The following is a 9,179-nucleotide window of genomic DNA, read 5'->3' as shown; positions in this document are numbered from 1 at the left end:
ATTCCATAGGTGTGTTTAATTTGCTTTGGTAAGTACAAGGTTTAAGGACTTGTTAAAGCTTTTTGCTCTTTGGTTACTGGTATATCCATGTTGTTATTATTATTCTGTCTAGAGTCAGTCATTCGTGACTATGAGCGCTTTAGTTTGATTGGTCAAGAATTTTGAATTCAAGTTATTTATCAACTATACTTAACTCGGGAATTTACCACCAAGTTATTGAAGCATGTTTTCAGGATACGAACGCTTGGCTAACCTATCGCAAATACTTTCAATTTAATAAGTGCAGAATAATTGAAATATTGCTAGGTGAGTGCGTCGTAATATCCCACCTTTGTATTTAAATTTACTTGAATGTCATCAGTTACCCAGGCAGAATAATACCATGAATCATGAAGACAGGAATTGCGTGACTTCGCCCTTCTAGATGACAGGCAACTTGTCTAAACCACGAGAGTGACTGAATATCAAATAAAGTGTGAACAGATATACCGTTGTTGACGTGGGATTTGATCTTGATGTCACGCTATGTAATTTTCAATTCATATGAAATTTACGAAGAGTTTTGAAACCAACATTACCAATGAATTTCATTTACAGGCACTTGTTTCTTTTAAATGGCCCGGCCCCGCATTTTGATAAACGCTAATTTTGACAAGCGACATATATCGGCGTCGCTATTGCCGCGCTTGTATCTCTTGTATCAGTAATTTTGCTTAGTATGTAGTCTTGTTAAGATAGTCATACATGGGAATGGCATACACACATTGGAGAAGGTCGTTCAAATACTCAAGATCTCACTTTAGGTAGATTCTTTAATTTGAATATTTTATAAAGTGAAAGTATTAGCTGTAGTTGACGCGCGTGAATTTGAATATTATGCCGTAAGCTATTTCTCCACGTTAGGAATCAAACTGTAGCGCCATCTCTGGAATGTTCCTCATGTTTTACGCTTATGCTTGCGATCATCGCGACGGTTCCACGTAGCGTGGTCGACATACGAGCAAAAGAACGATATTTTACGGCACCTCTAAGTAAGCGTTATCGGTCGAGGTTAGAAAACCCTTCGGAGTCCAAAGTGATAAATTTAAAGTTGATTCAGTTAAGGCATATGACCAACCTCATTTGCGTTGACCTAATTTATCGTATTTTACACAGCAGGTATTTTATCTACAATTCCATTTATAGATTGAACAAATGTAGAATAGGATACTTGTAATGTGGTATATAGTTGAGAGTGTATGATGGCTGTATAAAGTCGTAGAACTGGTTTCTGCAAGTTAGAAGCATAGATTGGCCGTGGTGGAGCAGTGGATAGTGAAACTTGAATATATGATTACTAATCGGGTTTATCAGTCAATAAGTTTTCCGTTAAAAAAGATCACCATATGTATTGTTTGCTGATGTTATTTCCGCGTAATGTACGTCAGAATGTGCCATAGAATTTCGCGGAAGATCTCTGTCGTTTCATTCAATGCAGGAGTAATATTTTAGAAATGCAAAAGTTATTCTGTAGCTGTTCAGCCCAATTTTAATTCGGTGCAGTCAGACTCAGAAAGATGAAAAGTTGGACCCGGACGGACCTAACGGCCGAGGGAAAACTAACTTACGTCTTACCGCATGAACAACAAAAATAAGATTATAGAAAATTTAGCAAATGGCATCACTTTGCCGGAAGTTTATTCACAATCATTTCATTGGTTGGCAATGTAGTTTGAGAAAACGCCTCCACAATTTAATGAAATGTTTATATGGTGTTATTTAAAATACAAAAGTGTGAGTTTGTATTTTCTGTTTCACACGTTAATTGGAAACTCCTTGAATCTATAACTACAATTAAGTGAAGAAGTAATAAAGGTCACACTTTACAAGTATGCAGTATCAGAATTACTTCAGAGTAGACTTAATTAACCTAATAGTAACATGGAATTAGATACTTGTATCTTTCGTTACTGCCTTGAGTTCAGCAAAGAAGTGCTTTGTGTTTTCGAGAAGTATGTAATACCTCGACACCAGTTCTGAAGGTTCAATATGATATGATATTTTATATAAAATGACTCATTGCAAAAATTACTTATGTGCTATGGACTGTTGTAATGAAAATAAGCTTGATTAAAGACCTGAATGTAATATTTTTGATTGAATTTTTTTTTACTTTGTCGTGTTTTATACGGTTTGATTCGTAGAATTAACACACTAATAGAGGACAGAAGTTTTGTTTAGCTTAATAACGTAATCCTGAATACTATAAAACATAGAGATAAGATATAGATTTTAGCAAGACAGTGAACTTTTCTTCATATCAATATAGAAACACACTTATTTTAATCGGCTTGGATGTTCATAGTAGCGGTTGCAGTTGTATTTAAAACGTTTTGTTGTATTATTAAAACATAGTATTCGAAAATGCTATTTTTGTCATTTACTTTAAATCCCGGGGCATGTGGGACGTTAAACATATACCTGTCTGTACTAATTGGATTTACCTGCCTATTTTGTAAACAAACATCAGACATTTGAGATTTGTAGCAAATGCAGGTGTTGGAAAAATTAAAATTACAAATTATTTTAAAACACCCAGTTGCTTCTGTTGTTTTAGGATTTAAATTGAATTATTTTAGCACAACATACAAAAGTTTAAGCGGCGGATTTGGTCTTTGGGTTTCTGGTGCATTTTTCTTGTTATTGATGTGGTATTTTAAATTCTTACTAGCATGTCGTCTATTTCGTGCACTTGCATTTTTTACCGATGGAGTAACCAGCACCGTTTTATTACTTCCATCATTTTAAAACTCTTCTAAAATATCAAAAAACTTTATCCCTTAATCACCCGTAAGCAGTATAATGTTATGTTTGTATCTCAAAATTGATCTCCTGTATCTCTTGAACTATATGTGATCTTCCATTAGGATGACGTTCAGACAAATTTCGATGTAAACTTGTATTTTCAACTGTAACAGAGCGAGGTTCCAGCCCCTTTCCGACATTTTTGAATTAGCTTTTTTGAAGAAAAATAAATGCACCTTGTGAAAAAAAAATAGATAAATTGTCTTCTGTGTATTTTCAGGATACGTTTTAAAAAGTTATTACAGTAGCACAAAAATGAGAATAGTCTTGCCAAGGCTCAAAGAGAATTATCTGTTGTAAATTAGTGTTTAATTTTTTACAGTATCATCTTTTCATTACGTATAAACAAATGTGGGGTTTTGAAAATCTAATATTTTGATTTGGTCGCGTGTCGTAAGTGTGAAAATCTTCATTGTTACGACACGCTGGCTGAATTTCACAACTAAATATCATTTCCCATTCTGTAATATTAGTATGTACAACGCACAGCTGTTCAGATCGACTTTCTAAACGTATAAAAGCATAACAATATAAACGGATGGAAACATCTTCCGTAAAAAGGCAATTAAACTTCAGCGCGGCTGTATAATTTTGAAATAAAATTAAATATTTTACAACTAAGATTTGTCGCGTTTAAAAATTAGGGATCATTGAACGCGTTTATTCTTGATTTAAATAGAATAAATAGACTATATTTAAAAATTTGGGTGATAAATATTTCAACAAAATATTTTCTATTTAACACAAATTTACACATTGAGTGTGTTGACTGGTTTTAACACTCCAGCGATTGTCCGTGAGGCTTTTGAGAGGGAATCATAACATATCGTGTCGGATAACCTCTAATAATAAACTGACTGCAGTTCTTTTATGGATAAGGATAAAACTTCTCAAGAAATGATTCACATTATTCCATATAAATGTGTAAGTTGGAAAACATATAACCTGGGATAGATACAAAACTGAATTCTTATTTGTTTGAAAGCTTGTCACATAAATAATGCCAGAAGAAATTATAATCTTCATTTTATTCAGTTAAAAACAAGCCACTTCAAAAAAACGACAAAAATTATTCGAGATAATTCAAGAATTCCTCCTGCACATTTTAATGATACTCAGTATTCCAAATGTCAAGGGATTTATTTCTATGACAACGAACTAATGTGCTATGGTAGCAATCAAGCAATAGTAACATTTGGTCATATAACAATCGATTTTTATTCCTATTTGAAATTAATTCAGTTGGTGGCTATTTGAATATTGATTAACGTAAGAGCCATAAAATAAATAACAAATAGAAAGTTACCATTTAATTTGTAAGGGTATGTGATTCGATTGCGGTTAAATAACTTCTGATGGTTAGAGCGTTGGACTTTAAGAATCTCGTTTTGAAATCCCATGATCACCAATTCACCCAGAATATGATAGATTGAGCAATGCCGAGCCAAAAATATTCCGTCCTTCCATAAAATAATAACTCCCTAAATATTGGCCTAATTGTACTGAGCCTTGTTCGGAGTGATTCCCACTTCTGTTTTTCTGTAATCTCTCGAATGTCATGGATATGTGTCTCATGCATGGTCATATAATAAAACAAATGAATATAAATATACATGTCACAGCTCGATGGTTGATGAGAAATCCGTTCACAAATTTAGTAGTTAATTAATATTACTAAAAGATTATCATCACTTGTCACTCCATCATCAACTAATTTACGTCATTGATATCATCTGCATAGATAGGATGGGATATTTGTGGGAAAATACACGAACAATGATAGTAGTTATATAATCTCTGGTCATGCTGGAAAACCGAAAATTTGTATTACATTAAATTTGATATACATTACATTGCATATATTTTACTGTCATGTTTAAATAAGTTGATTTTGGCTTTTAGGACAGACACCCAAATTTTGAAATTTATCTTCTTTTTCTATGATCACCAAAAAGTAGCATTATGTGAAGATTTAAGAATGCTGCTTTATTTTGTGAATTTTGCAAAAACATTGAGATATTCAACAATATTTTAAAGCTGATGTTTTAAAGTAATGTCCTAATAGACTGTTTAGATTTCTACTATTATTTTAGTATTAAAATAGAATAATAGGCGAATAACTTCCACGGCTGTACAGAAGTTGTATTTGAAATGTATTATAGAGTAATCAATGTTTAAAATCATCAATCAAGGACATCATAACGATATGATGCTGATGTTCAGATATTTAGTGATAAAAGATTCTAGATTAGATCAATCTGTGCAAAAGCTGTAATCTTGACACATAACGTATATAAAGAATGAGATGAAACTGAATATTACACACTTCAACCAAAGCAGGATTTTGTCACATGCGAGCCGTGAAGTCGTGACGTGTTTCATTGAACCCATTTTGTTACTTCGCGGATGCTTACGGCATCATTTTACACAACACGGAGTGAGTGGACTTTTGTTTGATAAAAATACCTGCAACTGCTGACGAAAAGGATCAGGTTGCAGGTAAATCACGTATGGGTGAAGTTTTACGCTAAGTCTTACGCTTCCAGTCAGTGATTCAGTAACTATAGTTACCACACCAAGGCTTGTAGTGTAACACTTAAATGCATCTGTGCTGCTTTCCTAACAGTGATTAACCTAATAAATTTGAGGTGACACCACACTTTATTTCTCAACATTAATGAAAATATCGAGAAAGTGGCTGATGTGCCGGTGCAGATGATGGGTCATATACATGAATCATTTTTATAAGTTACAAATAGTTTTATCACTAATAAAAAAAATTTACCACCCTCTTATTGTCGAAACACCCGCTCCTTAAAATGCAAAGCTGAGGAACATATTGTTTACATGGCATTATTATCGCCGTTCGAAGCTTTAGAAATCCATAAAGTAAATAATATAACGTCGACTTTTAACATTTAGGTAATATACAAAATTTACTGGTTTATCTTGTAATTGTAAGATTGTATCAATTTATTGCTATACCTCGCCAATCGTCCTTGTTTTTTATTTTTTATTTTTACCTTGATCAAGATATGTGTATGATTTTTAATTACCATGAAACTATGGTGAATCAGATCGGGCTGGAATCATGAACAGCGTGATATTGTGTACTTTGTGGCAAGACGTGTGAGACTGTATGTTGTTTTGCCTCTGTCTTGTATTAAGTAAGCACTCGTCGTTATCTACATCTGCGAAACATAAATTTTCAATTAGGTTCGAATTTGTCGCTGATGTTTAATGAACAACGTTATCTCAAAATTTGAGCCAAACATTTCTAAATTCGAAGATGCCAAAAGCGATATTTACTTTCAAAGGTGTCGTTGTTTCTTATAACATCCCGCATTTTGTCTAGCTTAAAATATATTCATATATACAACGCCGCGGTCACTCTGAACAAAGCCATATAAAAAAATCTTTCGTTTTGAGAAGCTGCTAATTTATTACATAAAACTGCCTGCACTTGAAAATGAAATAAAACTGAAACTAAAATAGTGAAAAATGTTCGACAAATTCTGTATAGTTCACGGGATTTGTTAAAACTCAATTATTCAAATTTTCAAGGGGGGTGCTTCTCAAATAATTTTGTCACTCCAAGCTACTGGGTTTACGAAATTCATAAAAAAAATGGGTATATCGTGTATGAAATATATTTCGTAAATAACAATTTGATTGTTAATAGATTATAATCCATTGCATTTAAAATAATATTAAATTGCTTTTCGAAAATTACTATTTAGAATCTGAGTTTTTATTTTTTTTTACTATTATTCATTATTAATTCCTGATAAAAACACTTTCTTTAACGTCATTTGTCAAGAGAACCCGTCTTAACTGACGCTTCATCAAATCCTATGTATGCTTTGACACTTGAATAGAGAGGTTTCGAGGGTCATTCTGATACCAAAATTTCTTTATTGTAACTCTACGTGAAACACTTAAGCTTTAAAAGGAATGTTACCAAGCAAACTTGTGAATGTTTGTTTTCTTTATTAATCCTGTCGTCTGTTTAATGCGGATACTTTCCAATTTCTCTTTATGGCAAATATTGTCAGAAAGTGAAAGAGTGTCTAAGATTGATATACAGAAAAATGGTGACTATGATTGGGCTTTTCAAAACACTTTCAAATCTGAGAGGGATCAGGTTAGAAAAAGAGAAACGAAAATAAGATGAAGGTTGTCTTTAGGTGAAAAGATGTGCTGACTATGAAAATTTCTGTTTATGATATGAACAGGTGAATTACACTCAGTAGAAGACGTTTTGATACGAAGGTGAAAAGACCTCGGCATATTATTGCTTCTTCAATTTGTGCGTACCTTGTAGACATATTTCAAATATGGTGGTGTATGATGAAAAAAGACTTTTTACATATGAATCTTTCATTTGCAAATTTACGAACAATTTGCGCCATACTGTCATAGTCACAGATTTTACCCTAATGACCTTATGAACTTTTGTGGTCAGGCTTTGTTTGTTGCAGAAACCAATCGGTACTTTCGTCAACGATGGTGTTATGACGTACATAGCAGACCACATCTACCACCTTTACCCAAAAATTTATCTGATTAGATTATCTGCATAAACTGTTGTATTATGGCGCACGGTACAAAAATGATTCGTTGAATTTCTGATATTCTCTGTTGTGGTTGGGTAGTTGAATGCATCAGTTGTGTAGTTATTCTTATCTGCAGGTGAACATTGTTTCATCGTAGCGTTGATGTTTTTATTAGCTTCCTTGCAGAAACCGAATAAGAAACACAGGAAAATTATGTTACTGTTTTATAAATGACGCTTATATAAAAGTTTTCTCTGGATCATAGGAAACTATGGCAGGCTTCATATATTCAAAAAAGACGTTTATTGTGAAATAGTTTTGGTCTTGGAATTTTATCCTTTTTGGCAGCATTTATGTGTTTTTTGTTTCGGTTAAAGTTTTTTCCGTTTTTTTAACCCCATATCAAATTCATCTCATAACAATTGCTGGGAAGTAATTGAACGACCAAAAAATGTGGCGAGGTCATCGGTTATACCCGTTCTGCTATTTTTAAGACCACACGCTGTTTTCAACTTTTGTTATCAGCTTAATGTATTGGATCTGCCTGATTTATGGTAGTAGTGTAATATATATGTAGCTCACCCTTCAGCATATCTGTGACCGTTTTTGTCCACAGTTTTATTGGTAAAACTCTTCGACAAATAAGTGAATATAAAATTTAATGAGTCCGAGAGAAGGTTGTCAGCATCTGATCAAAACACTATAACATTCTTTTTCTATGAATTTCATTTTTTTTTTTATTTGAAAACTGTCAATATTTGTTACGACTGTGCTTCAATGCAATAACTTAAAATACATTAAGTTTTATCGAGAATTGGTTTTACAACAATTTCTTTTTTTGATGTTGTTAACCATGTATAGTTTACAACTAAGCAATGTAAAATCATTCAATCATAATCAAAGTTGGTGAAAGGTGAAAGAAGACATCCGGAATAAAAAAATTATATTTAAAGATATTCAAACAGTATTTACGTATGTAAAAATCCCACAAAACATTTTTATAGTGCTAGTCTTGTTTGGCGATAAGTGATTTAATGTCAGAACAAAGTGCAAAATCATTTATGGCAGGACAAATGTTTTATTGCTGTAAATAACTAAAAAAGCTGATATTTTTATTTTTCTATTGTCCAACCTGCTCAGTTTGATTAACCTCAATACTCATTCTCAGCCAAGTATGTCTACTAGACTCTAGAGTTTGAAATACGGTTATGCTACGAATATGAGTTATTTATGTTTAGCTCGGTCAGCAATAACATAAGAGTCAAATTACTAAAATTACCATGCTAACAATCTATAACTTGACAAAAACACCTCATGCAAACACAAATGCATACTTAAGGTGTGTGTTATTTACCTGGCATCGAAGTATCATAAACCAGCAATTCTATATTTATGTGCCATAAATTCTAATCTATCGATGAAAGAAATGTGTTTGCTGGCAATAAAACATTCCTTGGAACAAGTTATGGTCTGATGAAAATTGTCAATATTTTGATTCTATTTCTTGGAATAATTTGTGCATCATGTCAAATTTTGATTGTAATATGAATTTGACGATCAAATAAATAAAAGACTTTAAGTACAAGGATTTAGTCAATAAGTCGAGTTAAAACTTCTTCTAAAACAGATTATCGGAAAACAGTACAAGAATCTGATTATGTTTCATATCTGCCTTGCGTGACAACTTTTGACTTTTACCCTTAAGTTGACTTTTGCGTTTTTTGGTTTTGTCAAAAATTATGCAAGATATGGATAAAAGATTACGAAAAAAACGTTTTA

This window comes from Styela clava, chromosome 2 (assembly GCF_964204865.1).
Source record: "Styela clava chromosome 2, kaStyClav1.hap1.2, whole genome shotgun sequence".
NCBI classification, from domain to species: Eukaryota; Metazoa; Chordata; class Ascidiacea; order Stolidobranchia; family Styelidae; genus Styela; species Styela clava.
This window is presented reverse-complemented; position numbering follows the sequence as displayed.